Below are 15,719 nucleotides of genomic sequence, written 5' to 3' on the forward strand. Positions count from 1 at the left end.
AGCTCAAGGAACAAGGGACTACACCTTGACACTGACTCAGTGCAGCTTATGATAATGGGATTCTTTTGATTATGGAGGAGGTATTGAGCTATGTAGGTTGCAACCAGGAACCAGGTGTCTCCTGTGCTAAGGAATCTTATCAGAAAAAAAGTGACTGGTATAGCTTTATCATCAGGGAAGAGAGACACGATAGAGAAAAACAATATTACTTTTTAAAAAGATTTTATTTATTTATTCATGAGACACACACAGAGAGAGAGGCAGAGACACAGGCAGAGGGAGAAGCAGGCTTCCTGTAGGGAGCCTGATGTGGGCCTCCATCCCAGGACCTTGGGATAATGACCTGAGCTGAAGGCAGAAGCTCAACCAGAGAGCCACCCAGGTGCCCCAAGAAAAACAATTTTAAAGAGGAAGGTAAGTTAGGTGGCAGTTGGAGAAGGATGAACCAAGAAAGGGAGTAGCACGGGGTCAGGAAGACCAGGCAATTCTACATAGTCACCTGGCAGGATGCAATGAGAATCTGAACTACAACCTGCCTCACTTAGTGACCACTCTGCTGGGCGTTCAGCCCTCCTGCCAGATGAGCTCTAAATCTTCTGAACCCCTTCAGAGCAAAAAGAAAGTCTGGGAAGAAAAAAACAGGCCAAGAAGAAAGTTGAACGAGTGTCTGGTGAGTGGGCCTTTACCAATCCTTCTTTGAACTGAATTCAGTGAAACCCGAGAAGCCTTGGAGTCTGAGACTGGCCTTTCCCCTTCTCTGCTTCTGGTCAATTTTTAATTTGCTGTCATCGATTAGCTGACAGGAGAAGAAAGATACCTCTCAGCAGCTGAAGTAGACAGATGGGAAGGGCCTCGAATCAGGCCCTCAGAGTGGGCGGCGCTGCCCAAACCGCCTGGGAGGTGAGTTTTGGCTCCAAGGGGTACAAGAACCAACTTGCTGAAGCTTCCTTGCTCGTCAGGGCACCTTAAAGAGTCCACACCCGGAGTTGTTTCATCTGCAGGCAAGAGAAAGTGAAAACGGCCCCCAAAGGTCTCCCTTCTCAAATAAACACTGTAAATGTAGGGAAACTTGCCTTTGAAGTTGGAAGTGCCTCAAGCAGACAGACCAATGACTGTTAGTATCCTGCTACTAACAGGTTTGTCTTCCATTGTCTGTAAGGTCTGTTCTTTGAGGTTGACATAAATAAAAACAAAGAAAATTACCTCTGACTCTTCTAAAAGAAAAAGGTGGCCAGATTTTTATTGGGGAGGCATTATATGGTTCCCCAAAAAGTGAATCACCCCCACCCCAGGTGCCAGGAAACAGTCAGAGAAGTCACCTTTCTGTGGACTGGTGCTCCCTAGTGGATGTGTTTTGGGGCGTATTGATGGTGCTGGTGGTGCTGGTGCTGCTGGTGGTGATTCAGTTAGCACAAATCCCCACCAACACTCACAGGCTTCTAGAACATGCCATAGCTGTCAGACCCGCTCGCCTTGGGCAATAGTGTGGGCTTGTCACACTATAGTGTTTCAGGTTTCTCTCCACCGCATAAACCCCTTCCTTTCAGTACAAACAGTAAGACCATCTTGTTCAGTTGTTGACTAATGACTGTGTGCACCAGAACCAACAGCGATGAGGCAACTAATGCCTTTGTAATCCTGGGTCTGACTGAATTCCAGTTTTCTCCTCTCCCAAGTGGTGAAACAGGAAGCCACATCCCATCAGGAAGAACCAGAAAGTGCCATCCAGTAGCTTTGCCTCACGTCACTGATCGCCCTCAGTCAGAAATCTAGACCTGCAACTTTAGAGGGTGGGTCGCTGAAAGAATTTGAGAGCTTACGCAGAGATGAGATGTGTTGCTCTCTGACAAGAACAAGGCTGACTGGAACGCTGGAAATCTGGCTCTGACTGCTCTTCACAGGCAAGGGGCATCTATTGTGGACTGAAGTTTCTGGAAGGTAAGCACGATTTCGCTGATGTTGCCATTTGAGAACTCTCAAACCATGTCGGCCCTGACTCTGTGTGTGTGTGTGTGTGTGTGAGAGAGAGAGAGAGAGAGAGACAGAGAGAGACAGAGAGACAGAGAGAGAGAGACGTTCAGAATGCTCATTTTTGGCCTGCTGTTCAGAAAGAGACTCAGAAAAGAGAGATTTGAAGCCCATTGCTTGATGAGTTTTACCTCAGAAGTATTCAGTCGTGGAGAGCCAATGCTGAGGTCCAACTCCTCTGCCCTATAGCACTTGCTCTTTGGCAAATTTACGTGGATTCATTGTAGGGACAGGAAGGATTGTTCAGCCTGCAGAATCTGATGCTGAGCACTCAGTCAGCACAGCCCGATTTATGAGGAAAGAAAAATGGAAAGGGTGACCACAAATTTCCAGGGTAGCATGGCTAAGGCCATTTCAGACCATGTCAGAATGTCTTAAATTTGGAACAAGGCAAGACTTGCTTGCCTCACAGAGTGGCAAACTTTTCTATGGTAGCTCTCTTTTGAGCAAGAGAGTCTCCACACTGTATCCAGAAGACATTAGCTGATTAGTTCTACAACTACCAGCCTTAGGTAGAGAAATGTAATAAAACCTTTCTTTTCTTAGTTAGAAAAGAACACAACACTAGTTGTGTACGTGTTAGCAAGGATGTTCTCTTAGGCAATTTTATTTCCTGAAAAGCCTTACACAGGGCAAGAGAAGGAAACTTTTGGGATTCACCAGATGATGCATATTAATTTATTCATAAATCCCTATTATTCAAGTGCCTTTTATACCATGAGTGACGGTTCTGACTAAACAGCAACTTTTTTTTTTAAACAGCAACTTTTCATGCCTCTTCCCCTACCCCTTTTTTTTTTTTTTTTTAAAGAAAGGGGGTTTCCACTTAAAATTTCATCAGTGAATTTGCTGGATAAAGGGGCAAATTCTTTATGGGGAAAATAGGTAATATGTGCATAGTCTTCCCTTTAAAAATATTTCTGCCTTTTCTAAAAACAATTGAGTTGGTTGACATAAGTTTGAAGATAATTCTGGGTTGGTAATAATCTACATAATTCTAGGGTAGTAATAATCTACATTTATTGAGTCCTTGCTCTGCATAAATGCATTGCCCATTTAATTCAGTGAGATAGAATTATGTTATGCAGTTTTCAGATGAGAACATTTCATTTTAATGAAAGGTATAGTGGCATGGCAGGGAAGTGACAAGGTCCAAACTCTGTTGTCTTTCTGCACAAAGAAATATGTGTTTGGAGCCTTCTATATTCCCATCCCATCCCATCAGCTCTTCAGAGTCCTTGTCACATGGAGGGGTTTCTAAACCCATGATAATATGTAAATATGCTAACTTGGTATCTTATAGCAAAAGACCAAAAGTCAGTCTATAATTTGTTCCTTTTAGGGTGAAAACATGGTGTGGTGGACAGAATATTGGCTAGAAAGGCAGACAGATCTAAATTTGAATTCCTGCTTTCTGCCTACTATTTGTGTTATTCAGTAGGTCAGTGAAATTTTTCAAACCTCAGTTTCTTTATTTATAAGCTAATATAACGTCCACCACACAGGGTTATTTGTTAGAAGGAATAGAAAAACAGGGTATGCAAAATGCCTTCTGCATGACTGATAAATGGTAGGCTTTGGATAAATAGTATTCCAATAATTCCAGATAAACCTCCAATTATTTACTGATGCTTTTGGTGTGCTAGATCCTGTTCTGGGCTCAGGGGTAACATCAGTGAAGGAGGGAGACAAGACTGCCCACATGGGCAAATTTGTTTATTCTATCATAGCTGTCACTGACTTTCTTTGAAAATCAGGAACTGGAGGGTATTATACGAGTGAAACAAGTCAATCAGAAAAAAGACAGTCATATGGTTTTACTCATATGTGGAATATAAGAAATAGTAAAAGGGATTATAAGGGAAAGGAGGGGAACTGAGTGGGAAAAAATAGAGAGGGAGACAAACCATGAGAGACTCCTAACTCTGGGAAACAAACAACGGGTTGCAAAAGGGGAGGTGGGTTGGGGGATGGGGTAACTGGATGACGGGCACTGAGGAGGACACTTGATGGGATGAGCACTGGGTGTTACACTATATGTTGGCAAATTGAATTTAAATTAAAAAACCCTGAAATTAAAAAAAAAAAAAAAAAGAAAATCAGGTTAAGATTATTGAGATCCTCCATAGTGGAGCTGATCTGGCCTTGACACAGCCTCTGAAACATAGCAGTTAACATCTTAGGTTAGGAGTCCCCCAAAGCATAGTGAAATCAGGCAAAAAGCAAGAACATCAGATACCTCTTTTGCAAGGATCAGTTTATTGTGCTAATCATTGCAGAGTTATAGGAAAGATATGTTTCTATTCATGCCTTCACACACACACACACACACACACACACAGTTCATTTGAGTTTTCTTAGGCCCTCAAGGCATCGCTGACAGGCTGTGCATGGGAGGAGGGTCTGGCTCCAAGGTCGCATAAAATAGAGTGTAGTATGGCAGCCATTCATTTACCTTGGGCTCCAGGCCATCTGTACAACAGCCCTGGGCTTTCCAAGGCCTCCCCAATGTAAATTTAGGGATGTAGTCCAAAGACTGGACTGGAGATAATATACCTTTATAAAGGTGGATTTGGACAAAAGCGATTGACTTATTTACTGCCTAAAAGCCTATAGTCAAGTGCATAAGATGGGCTAGTTGGCAACAAGAATGGTGTTTTGGCAACCTGTCCCTAATTTTAGATCCTGATGAATTGTTTAGATTATAGCAGACAGATAGAGGAATATAGGAAAGCTCCCTTTGGAATCAAATGCAGGTCTCCCTTCTCTTAGAAATAGCTGCATAGAGACGCCTGGGTGGCTCAGTGGTTGAGCGTCTGCCTTTGGTTCAGGTCAGGATCCCAGGATCCTGGGATTGAGTCCTGCATCAGGCTGCCTACAGGGAAGGGAGCCTGCTTCTCCCTCTGCCTATGTCTCTGCCTCTCTCTCTGTGTCTTTCATGAATAAATAAATGACATCTTAAAAAGAAAGAAAGAAACACCTGCACAGCCAGTACGCCAACCTTTTTGGTCCTACATGACCCAAGTTTGTTGTTTTATTTACTTGGAGGACTCAGAATGATTGAAGATATCTTTGGGGCAGCCCTAGACTAGACCAGACTATTGGCATTATGAAAGAAGCCTGTCTAAAGTAGCAAGGCTTATTTTCCTAAGCTCTATGCAACAGTCAATCTCATCATTTTGTGGGTCATACTATATATATTGCCTTAAGATTGCATCTTGCAGCAGATTTTTTAAAATTATGAACCAAGCTAAAAAACCTAATTAAAATAAAATAAGGCTTAGATATAAAACCTTCAAATGGCAAGTGAATGGGGGTATCAAGAATCTTTGACCTTGTACAACACTTTAACAGCCAAAATTCTCTATAGGGCTTTCTGTTATTGGTAGACAGATGTTTGATCATAAATGGACTTCAGCAATCACTGTGTTTTTTGTTTTGTTTTAAAGATTTTATTTACTTATTCATGAGAGACACAGAGAGAGAGAGAGAGAGAGAGAGAGGCAGAAGCAGGCTCCATGCTGGGAGCCTGATGTGGGACTTGATCCCCGGTCTTCAGGATCATGCCCTGTGCCGAAGGCAGGCGCTTAACCGCTGAGCCACCCAGGGATTCCCAATCATTGTGTTTTTGAATCAGTTATTCCCAAATTTCATTATTATCATAACTTAAAGTCTGAGAAAGCTCAGACTTTTGGCTTGGGTGACCTTGAAACAAATTTCACCTTTCCTAAGTATGAGAATTTAAAACTTGGTGAGTTGCGAGTGTCTACATTCCCCTCAAATGTAAAAAATGTAAAGTTAAAGGGGTTTGATTTGTTTTAGTAACCACTTCTTCTTCTTCTCCTTCTTCTTCTTCCCCTTTCCCCTTCCCCTTTCCTCTTCCCCTTCCCCTTCCCCTTCTCCTTCCCTTTCTCATTCCCCTTCTCCTTCTCCTTCTTTGTTTCCCACCTCGCCACTAGAGAGTCTATGGAGAGGGCTCATGAGTAAGTCGAACAGACCAGAGGCCTAATGCATAGTTGATGTTTGGTATATGCAGATTTCAATTCAGTGGGAAGTTTCCTCTTTATTGATCTCTGAATTATATCTTCTGGAAAACAAGAAATGGAGATATCTAATCAACATTTCCAAATCTGTTTAGGATTGATACACCCCCCCCCACACACACACACACTTCCATGTGCAGGTGCACCGTATAAAAACAAAACCAAAAGACACGTATACTGTGTGGGTGTGCAACCAATACTTTTTTCTTCTCCTGTAATAGATGGCTCTATCTTCTTCCATCTCATAGCTGTGCCTCCTGAAACATGTGACATGTGGTCGTGAGGACTGGAGAAGGGAGAAATGAAAACAGATCTCCAGCTATTTTTTTTAATTGAGGTATAATTGATTTAGAACATGATACGAGTTTCAGGTGTACAAAATAACAATTCAACACTTGTATATATTGTTAAATGACCATCAAATATATCTCTCCTTCCTCTCTTAATGGGAAAACTGTAAAAATTACAGCCAAGGCACGTACTTAGGTTATTTGAAGAGAAAATATTACATGTAGGGGCTTGAAATCATTTTTATTTATTATATCTGTGTTCTAAAAAAAGTACTCAACAAGGGAAAATCATATGCCACAATCCATTTTTTCTCTATAGAGTTCTTATATGAAAGAACAAAGTCCATTTTTTAAAAAAATTTGACTCCTTTGCCAGACATATTTTAGTGGATAGTCGAGAAATAGTTGTTGATTAGATTGATCTTGACACAGATTGAACAATAAAACAATCATTGCAAGATACAAGCAAATATTGAGAGCATTTTTTCAATAACAAAGGTCACTTAACATCACTTAATAACTAAATTGGTTTCAATTTCTTCCCCTCAAATTTTGTTTTCTTGTTTGACATCCAACTAAAACTTGAAAAACATAAAATCTAGTGATGCTGAACAAATCTCAAATTGTGCAGATTAGCAATTTTCTTTTGCAATGTTCGTGTCACGGACACATTATCATATTCCACTTTGGGTCAGAGTTACAGGGTTTTATCATGAGCTCCTCTTGTTCCACTAGCCATGACTGGCCTTCCCTAACTTGTTATAAATGGAGATCTGCTTTGTGTGGAGGTCTATCACCAAATGTGTAAGAGTAAAACTTCAGAGCAATTTTAGATGATGATTATAAAATAATATGTGAGCTGGATTTTCCCAAGTAATTGTTTCACAGATGAAATACTACTATCCACTATTATAGTGGATTTCAAACTTTTTTTTTTTTGGACCATCACTGATGGTAAGAAATACTTTTTAGACCTCAGCTTAGAAACACACTCACAGAGTAACTGAAATAAACATTTCATAAAACAATCCTTGGGAAAAAAAAACAATCCTTGGTACATAGCAATGTTTTCTATTCCATTCCACTTCACTCAAAAATTTCTGGTCATAGCTACTAATAAATTTTGTGACCTCCTGGTAGTGGTTCTCAATACTGACTGAATATAAGAATCAACTAGCATTTTTAAAAAATGCTAAAGCCAAACTCATAGTTGACCAATGAAATGGACTGGAGATTCTAGAAATGAGCCTCTACATATTTGGACCTTTGATTTGTGATAACACTGATACTCTATATAAGGGAAGGTCCTTTGAATATACAGATGGGAAAATAAGCTGAATCTTGATTCTAACCTCAAAATTTATACACCTTGGGGTGCCTGGGTGACTCAGTTGGTTAAGTATCTGACTCATGGCTTTGACTCAGGTCATGATGTTGGAATGGTGAGGCTCAGTGCTCAGCGGGGAGTCTGCTTGAGATTTTCTCCCTTTCCCTCCCCCCCCCCGCCCCTCTCCCTGCTCATGTGCAGGTACTTTCTCTCTCTAAAATAAATAAATAAAATCTTTTAAAAGTTTATACACATATGAATGTTAAAGTAAGTGTGGTAGGTAAAACTGGCAGATAAAATGATAATTTCTAGATCTGCATTGTTCACTATGGCACCTGCTAGCTCCTTGTTGCTACTGAGTCCTTGAAATGTGGCTGATCCAATAGAGATAGGTTCTAAGTGCAAAATGCACAACAGATTTCAAAACCTTACTATAGAGAAAGAAATAAAAATGTCTCATTAATAATTTTTATGTTGATTATATGTTGAAATGATAATATTTTAAATATATATGTTGGGTCAAATAAAATACATTATTAAAATTAATTTCACTTTTTTTACTGTTTAAAATGCAACTACAAGAAAACTTTAAGTTACATATTTGGCTCTCACTGTTTTTCTATTGGACAGGACTATTCTAGATAACAAAATACGATATATTAATAACTTTGGGGTAGGCAGTGATTTTTTTAAAGAAGACATAGAGAGTACTAATATAATGGAAAAGATCTATAAATTGGACCATATTAAAACTAATAACTTCCTTTCATCAAAGTTTACCATTAAAAGAATAAAAGACAAACTGCAAAAGATATTGCCATGCATATAAACAACAAGGAGTCATATCCAGAATAAAGAAAACAAGTCCATTAGAAAAGATAGACCAACACAATAGAAAACTGGGCAAAATTCTGAACAGGTACTTCACAAAAGAGCATATTCAAATGGCCAAGAAACATGAAATGTGCTCAACCTTATTGGCTATTAGGGGAATGCATGTTACAACTACAGTAAAGTACTGCTACACACCCAGCAAAGAGGCTAACATTTAAAAGATCAACAGCAGATTTGTTGATGAGAATGTTCAGCTGGAACTCTCATACACAGATGTGGGAGTATATATTGGCACAACAGCCCTAGAAAACTGGTCAACAGATCTATTAAATGAGAGCATATGTATACCTGTGGTCTACTATTTCCACTGCCCTACAGAAATAAATACATATGTTTACCAAAGACATGCTCGAGAATATTCACAGAGAGTAGCCTTATTTGTTATAGCCGTCAATTTAAAAAAAAAAAAACAAACCTCAAATTTCCCCCAACAGGAAAATGAAAAAATAGATTGTGGTAGTCATACCGTGGAATACTAAACACCAGTGAAAATGAGTCAGCTGCTGTACACACATCAGCCTAGATGTGTCTCAGTCATGAATGTTGAGGGAAAGAATCTAGATACAAAAGAATGTAGTCAGTGTGATCCCGTTCATATGAAGCTTAAGGAGAGGCAACATTAATCTGTGGTGTTCAAAGTTAGGCTAGGATAGTTGGAGAAAATGGGGTAGTAACTGGGCAGAGACACAAATGGAGTATCTGGGGTGCTGATAATATCGTGTTTCTTGGTTTGGATGCTGGTTATAACCCAGGTGTGTTTACTTTTGTGATTTGTTACTTTACCATGTGCATCCTTAAGCTTTATTAAATATGTTTGTTAAGCAACAATAACAATACAGATGCCAGGATAGCACCTTCAGAGATCCTGATTTATGCGATTTGAAATAAGGAGAGAATGACTTAAAAATATTTTCCAGGTAATCCTCCCTAAAGAGCCAGTTTTGAGAACCAGGACACTAATGAGTGAGTCACAACTGGTTCTTTCCAAAACCCTGTGCTGATATAACTATAATCACTATACTAGGCAGTGCTAAGCTCTTATTGTCTTAAGTTGCACTGACTTTGAAGGCATAATTCACATTGATAAATCTTAGAGACATAAGGAATCACAAAGTTAATGCCTTAGAAGGCCGGTAGGTAACTGAAATGAGCATAGGGCCAGATGATAAAGCTTATGCCTCACTTAAGGCCTGCAGGTCCTGTGACAATTGCCAGGTCTTCTGATTTTATTGTTTTGTTTTCTTTTGTTTTTCAAATGAGGCTGTGAATCCGGATTTTTATGTGAAAATTCCTAGAGTTTAGATTCAGCTCAACTTATTTTAAAGCACCATGCAGGGCAAAAGAAACTGACTGGTACTCCCAGGTCAGCCTCCACCAAGTTCTGCCACCGATTTGTAAATCCAACTTAGGGTTTTAGAACCAGAAGGAAACTTATGGGCATAAACTATGTAGTCGATTGATTATGTTTCCCTTTTCTGCTTCTGCAGGGATGTTATGAAAGTAAAGGCAAAACTTTTATTTATATATATATATACACATATATACATATATATAGTTCTTGAATCCCTTCACAGAAAGCTATCATATATACTCAAGGTAATTACTGCTATTTACATTTTATTTTATTTTACCTCTACTGTGTTTTCTTAACTGTGATCTTGGAAAACTATGTCTGTGACCCAGAGCTTTCTTACTATATGGTATCGTTTTGTGTGTTCCGGGGGGAGAGGTGTTTGGGGCAAGGCAAGTATCATGTTATTCTCTATGATATACTGTAGATCCATGCTCTTTTCTTCTCGAGAGGTGTTGAGTGAAAGTTTCCTTCCACAGCACCAGGTGGCAAAGAGCTCCACTAGCTTAGATGGTATTTGCCATTTGCCATGTCTGTGCTCTGGCCTGGCCCCCTCCTTACCCTCCCCTTCCCGTTTCCCCAAGCCTCCTTTCCAGTCTGAAGGAAGAGAGTTGGCTCTGTTTGTCCTGCAGGTTTCCAGCTTTCAGTCTCCCCACTGTGGGAGAAGGGCTTTCAAAAACACATTTCTTCAAAGTCATCAAAGGTGACAATTGAGAATGATTATCTGTATGAAGAAGAGTTATTCATAGTGCATGTTCACAAATATTGATGAAAGGCAAAGTCAAGTACCAGTACCCTCAGTGCCTAACTTTGGGTCTGGCTCCATGTTACCTGGAGCAAGTCACTTGATCCCTCTAAACTTCTCTTTGCATCTGTAAATTTGGGGGGTATGAATAATTATCATTGTGGTGAGGATACAATGAGCAAATGCTGGTGAAAGAATTACATTAATGGTGATATGCAGGAGAGTTGTGAGTTGTAATTGTGAGCGTCTCCTTGAACTTCTGTAATGGTCTCTGAAGAGACAGTGCTATCACTCCCAGTTTACAGCTGCGAAGGCAGATAGCACAGCTGCTGGGGATCTGATTCACGTTCCTCATACTTCACCTGCACCAACAGTCCTTGCTGGCATGGGGCCTTCACCCCACCTCCCACCTAACCAATTCCTAACGGATCAGTAGAAAAGGCAAAAGGGGTTCAGGACAAAGGCACGCCCCCATTTCACACCCTCCTTGGGCCTATACTTTTCTATACCTTCTTATCAAAATTTTGCTAAACACTAACCCCATTAATCACAAATATATTTCCCCTGCCTGCTTTCTAGTGAGGTGAGAGTAAATAGTGGGGGGATGGGGAAGCAGGGGGAAGCCAGAGTGAATAAACTACTTTCTGCTAACAAGGAAGGTGCTTTCTCTGGGGAGGAGTGTGGTTCAGCTGGACAGTCAGAAGTTACATGAGGATTTCTGTCTGGGTCATGCTACCAGCTCCTCTGGTGGCTGCTCAGCCTGCATGGATCTTTGGCTTCCAGAATTCCTGGGACCTCTAGAGTTGCAGACCTACCCTGAGGCCCTGTGGACAGGCCCGCCCCTAACATTGGAGGGGCCCAGGGCAAGAGTAATGTGGAGTTGTCCAGCCCTCAGCCTGGCCCTCTTTTTGTCCTGCTTAGCTAAAAGCCCAGTGCACATGTGTGCAGACAACCCTGTGTGTGTGTCCAAGTGGGAGTCTCTTTGTCTCCTCCCCAACAGTCTCCTTTTGGCCATCCTTGGGCCTAGTTGTATAATGTGCTGTCACTTTTCAGAGGACAGACTTGAGGAAGGGCCCATGCAGGCCTTGGAAGTGGACTTAGAGGTGTTTAGGCAGGGAATTCTCAGGTCCTACTTACCCCTAGCAAGTCTAGGAAGGGGGTATGGTGTGTGGGTGGGCATATGGCCTTGGGTCTATGGACTCCTCACCCAGTGGGAAAGATGTATGACCAGAGGAAGTCCGGAGTGGGGTCTTTTCAAACAAAGCCATAGTGTAAAGGTGGAGCTGCTCCTGGGCCAGAAGCTCAGCGTCCTCTGTACATAGTACTCGATGATATCACTGATTGATGCATGACAGAGTGACAGAGGCTGAGCGATTTCAGAATTGCTGTGGAATATGTAAATGTGACTCCTCTTCTGCCACCACACCCTGTAAACATCCACCTGACAGCATGGCAAAGGTTGAAATTGCTCAGATTTCCTAAGGTGGCAGCTGAGTAACATTCCCAACCTCATAGACGATCAGGAAGAAAAATTTACTGATAAACAGCTTTACTTGGCAGGGAAGAGAAGCCTCAAGGGCTCTCCTTCCCCTTGAACAAAAGGACTTCACTGAGGTGAAGAGATCGCTTGGTATCCGCTAGAGATCGCTTGGTATATTTTAAGAGACTGGACACAAATTTAGAGCAGTCTATTTTATGTATGTTTCAGACAGTACTTGCACCTGGGATATTTGCTGTTGAATATCATGGGATCCTTCTGTTCACTTTCTTTCAGGGCATTCCTTTCTTTCACAATGACCTTCAGACATCCATATTTAAATTTCACTAAACAAATGACACAGAGGAGGAACTCTGAATCCCTTCATATGGCACATGGAGTCAGCAACCTGCCTTGTGGGTCATGTCTATTCCAATCCTACCTCTATTCTTCTCTGGGTTCACATGTGGGCCAAATTCAGACTCGCCATTCCCAGTAGCACTTTGGCCAACTATATTCCTTGACAAAAACAAATTTTGAGGAAATAGCCAATAAATCTTAGCTTAAAGAAAAAGAACTTAAAAAAAAGGAGACTTAGGAAACTGGAAATGCCAAATCAGGATCAATAGAGAAGGAGCCAGACAATCACACTGGCCCATGTTCAACTTCTGTCCTCCAGAGAAAAAGGAGTTGGCCTTGTGCTATGTGTGGCTTTGACGTAAGAAACTCTACATATGTTAGCGGTGTCTACAGTGTCTACATATGTTACGGTGTCTATGTCTATGGTGTTTTCTCTTATTCATAGCATTGATTTGTATTAATAGACAGAAATCAGAGACTGAAATGAAAATTTTTTTAAGATTTTATTTATTTTTTCATGAGAGACACAGGCAGAGGGAGAAGCAGGCTCCTCACGGGAAGCCAGACACAGGACTTGATCGTGGAGCTCCGGGATCATGCCCTGAGCCAAAGGCAGACATTCAACCACTGAGCCACTCAGGGGTCCCCCAGAATGAAATTTTTATAAAAATATATTGGAGAGAAAGTTAAGGATATCCTCTTGAAAAGAATGTTTGTTTGAAAAGTCTAGAAACCCAGGGATTTTTTTAAAAGATTTTATTTATTTATCTGAAAGAAAGAGGACAAGTTGAGCAAGGAGCAGAGGGCGAGGGAGAAGCCGACTTTTCACTGACCACAGAGCCTGACATAGGGCTTGATCCGAGGACCCTGTGACCCAAGCCAAAGTCAGACACTTAACCAACTGAGCCACCTGGGTGCCCTGAATTTTTTTTTCTGAAATTTTTATTTTTTAAATAATATGTTATATTTTCATACAATATATCCAGGATATTTCTCCTTCCAGACACTTTTGCAGGCAAAATAGCTCTCAGTTTGAAGCCATAGGTTTAATCATTAATCAAAGCCAGAAGAATGAATAAATGACCTATTTTCCCTATGTACTAGACCTTGCAGATGCCCTGAATAAGTCTCTGTCTCTCTTGATCTCTGTCTCTGTCTCTCCCCCATCTACTTAAAATATGAGTGTTAGACATATGTATTTTTCTTTAAGGGGCCTCTTGCAGTAGCTAGAGACTGGATAGGAATGACTTGTTCTGCTCAGTTTGGAGATCTTATGAATTATTTTTTTTTATGATGAATAAATAACAAGGGCTGGTGGCCATTGACAAACAAAGCAGGGAGCAGAAACTGATTCTTCCAGCAGGTGCCAATCTCCCAGCCCTACACCAGCAGTTCTTGGCCATAGGGAAATCTTGCCTTTTATTGTTCTAACTTTTTTTGTGATTTCAGAGTTAAGAAGAAAACTGTTGAGAACATGCAATCGAGATTTTCTTTCCTGCACTCCTTCCCCATTTTCTTGCCCTCTACTGTATGTTCCCCCACCCACTGCACCTCACCCTCATCTGAAGATTACTAGAATCTTTGTCATCTTGTTCTTTTCCAAAGAGTGCTTCATTCTGTGGGGGCAGCAGGCAGCGTGACAGGAAACCCTGCCTTTAAACATTACATAAGTGTACATTTTTAAAACATTAAAATTGGGGGCTTGCTTCATCAGTGTGCCTTGGTAACCCCAGACCTTCCCTGAAAGTAACTCAGCATCCTCCTCCTTCTCCTGTGAGAAGGATGTACACAATTCCTACTTGATCAAGATGTGGCCCCACACCCTTCTGTAAGCTATACTGTCTTTCATAAAATGATTCCTTTGGTGACACTGCCCACATCAGGTTCCAGTTATGTAAGAAATCCTGCTGTCACTGAGGAAATGAGTTACCCCACCAAGTGTCACTCATGCTTCAGCAAAGCTACTGCCTTACTGACACTCAGTCCAGGCAACCTTCATGCTGACGAGGGTATTAGAGGAAATCAGTGAATGAGGGCTGAGTGATGGGCCACCTGCAAGTGCATGGTGCCATTGATGAGGAAATGTAAATAGTGACCATCCTAACACCTACGGCACTTACTATATGCCGCAAGTTACATGGTGATTTAGACACATGACTTTGTTTAATGCTGACCTAGTCTGTACGGAAATAACAAATATACATATTTTACAGATGAGGAATTTAAAGCTTAGAATAAGTCACATACTCACCTAGCGCAGGTAGCTGGAAAGGGGTGAAGATGGGGATTCAGAGTCCCAAACCCCTCTTCCTTGATAAACCTATAGGCCTTGGATTAACATATGTCCTGTCCTAGAAATTCTACCCCAGGGTGTCATGGGGGTGGTCTGGGTATCACCTCAGGTAAGTCTGATAATTTGAAAGGTCTGAACTAGATGACACTGTGTGGTATAGCCTCTCTACCTTCCCTAGGTTTTCTGTTTAGGTTAGCCGAGGGTGTACCCATTATGAAGGCTTCCCTTACTGAAAGAAGGATATGAAATCAGTTACCTTTACCAGCAGCGAGAAGTGTGGAGATGGTGGAGAGAGTGCACCTGGAAGGGGACAGGGGTGTCTGTCCCATTACTCTCCCTTGGGGAGTCTTTTTAAACTTAGCACTTAATCTTACTGTTTAAACCAGCCTGACATCAGCTTCTTGCCCAGACCTAGTAAGGTGAAGATGATAAGTTAATGTGACTCTGTAACATAGATCCAGCACTTTACTCTGTTCAGATATTTATACATACCAAATCACTCTTAATCTGTAATAGGTCCTTGTGGAAGGTAGAAGTAGCACTATAGAGCAAGTGAGCTAGCCAAGAATTCAGAGAGTTGCCCAAGTTCACTTTGGTTTTGTTTTGTTTTTAAGATTTATTTATTTAGGGATGCCTGGGTGGCTCAGTGATTGAGTGTCAGCCTTTGGCAGGGCATGATCCTGGGGTCCCATGATCGAGTCCCACATCAGGCTCCCTACATGGAGCCTGCTTCTCCCTCTGCCTGTGTCTCTGCCTCTCTCTGTGTGTGTCTCATGAATAGATAAATAAAATCTTTTTTAAAAGATTTATTTATTTATTATTTTAGAGAAAAAGAGGCAAAGGGAAAGGAACGGGGTAGGAGGGGTAGAGGGAGAGGGAGAAAGAGAATCCCAAGTAGACTCCTTGCTGAA

General features: G+C 41.2%; 1 protein-coding gene across 10 annotated transcripts in view; it reads left to right on the plus strand.

The window, feature by feature from the left end:
• CERS3 (ceramide synthase 3) overlaps positions 1-15,719 on the plus strand; it is a 123,082-nt gene that overhangs the window by 9,962 nt on the left and 97,401 nt on the right. For 5 of the 10 annotated variants that reach the window (XM_025437926.3, XM_025437925.3, XM_025437932.3 and 2 more), the window contains one exon: positions 1,677-1,938. The exons of 3 other annotated variants lie outside the window; for them this stretch is intronic. The gene's annotated coding sequence lies outside the window, so the exon portion shown is untranslated. Of the gene's footprint in view, positions 1-1,676; positions 1,939-6,292; positions 6,409-15,719 lie in introns of all 10 variants that reach the window. 2 more of the 10 variants (XM_025437927.3, XM_025437928.3) reach the window with 2 other exon arrangements.

The sequence above is a fragment of the Canis lupus genome, chromosome 3 (genome assembly GCF_003254725.2).
Source record: "Canis lupus dingo isolate Sandy chromosome 3, ASM325472v2, whole genome shotgun sequence".
In the NCBI taxonomy this organism is placed as follows: domain Eukaryota; kingdom Metazoa; phylum Chordata; class Mammalia; order Carnivora; family Canidae; genus Canis; species Canis lupus.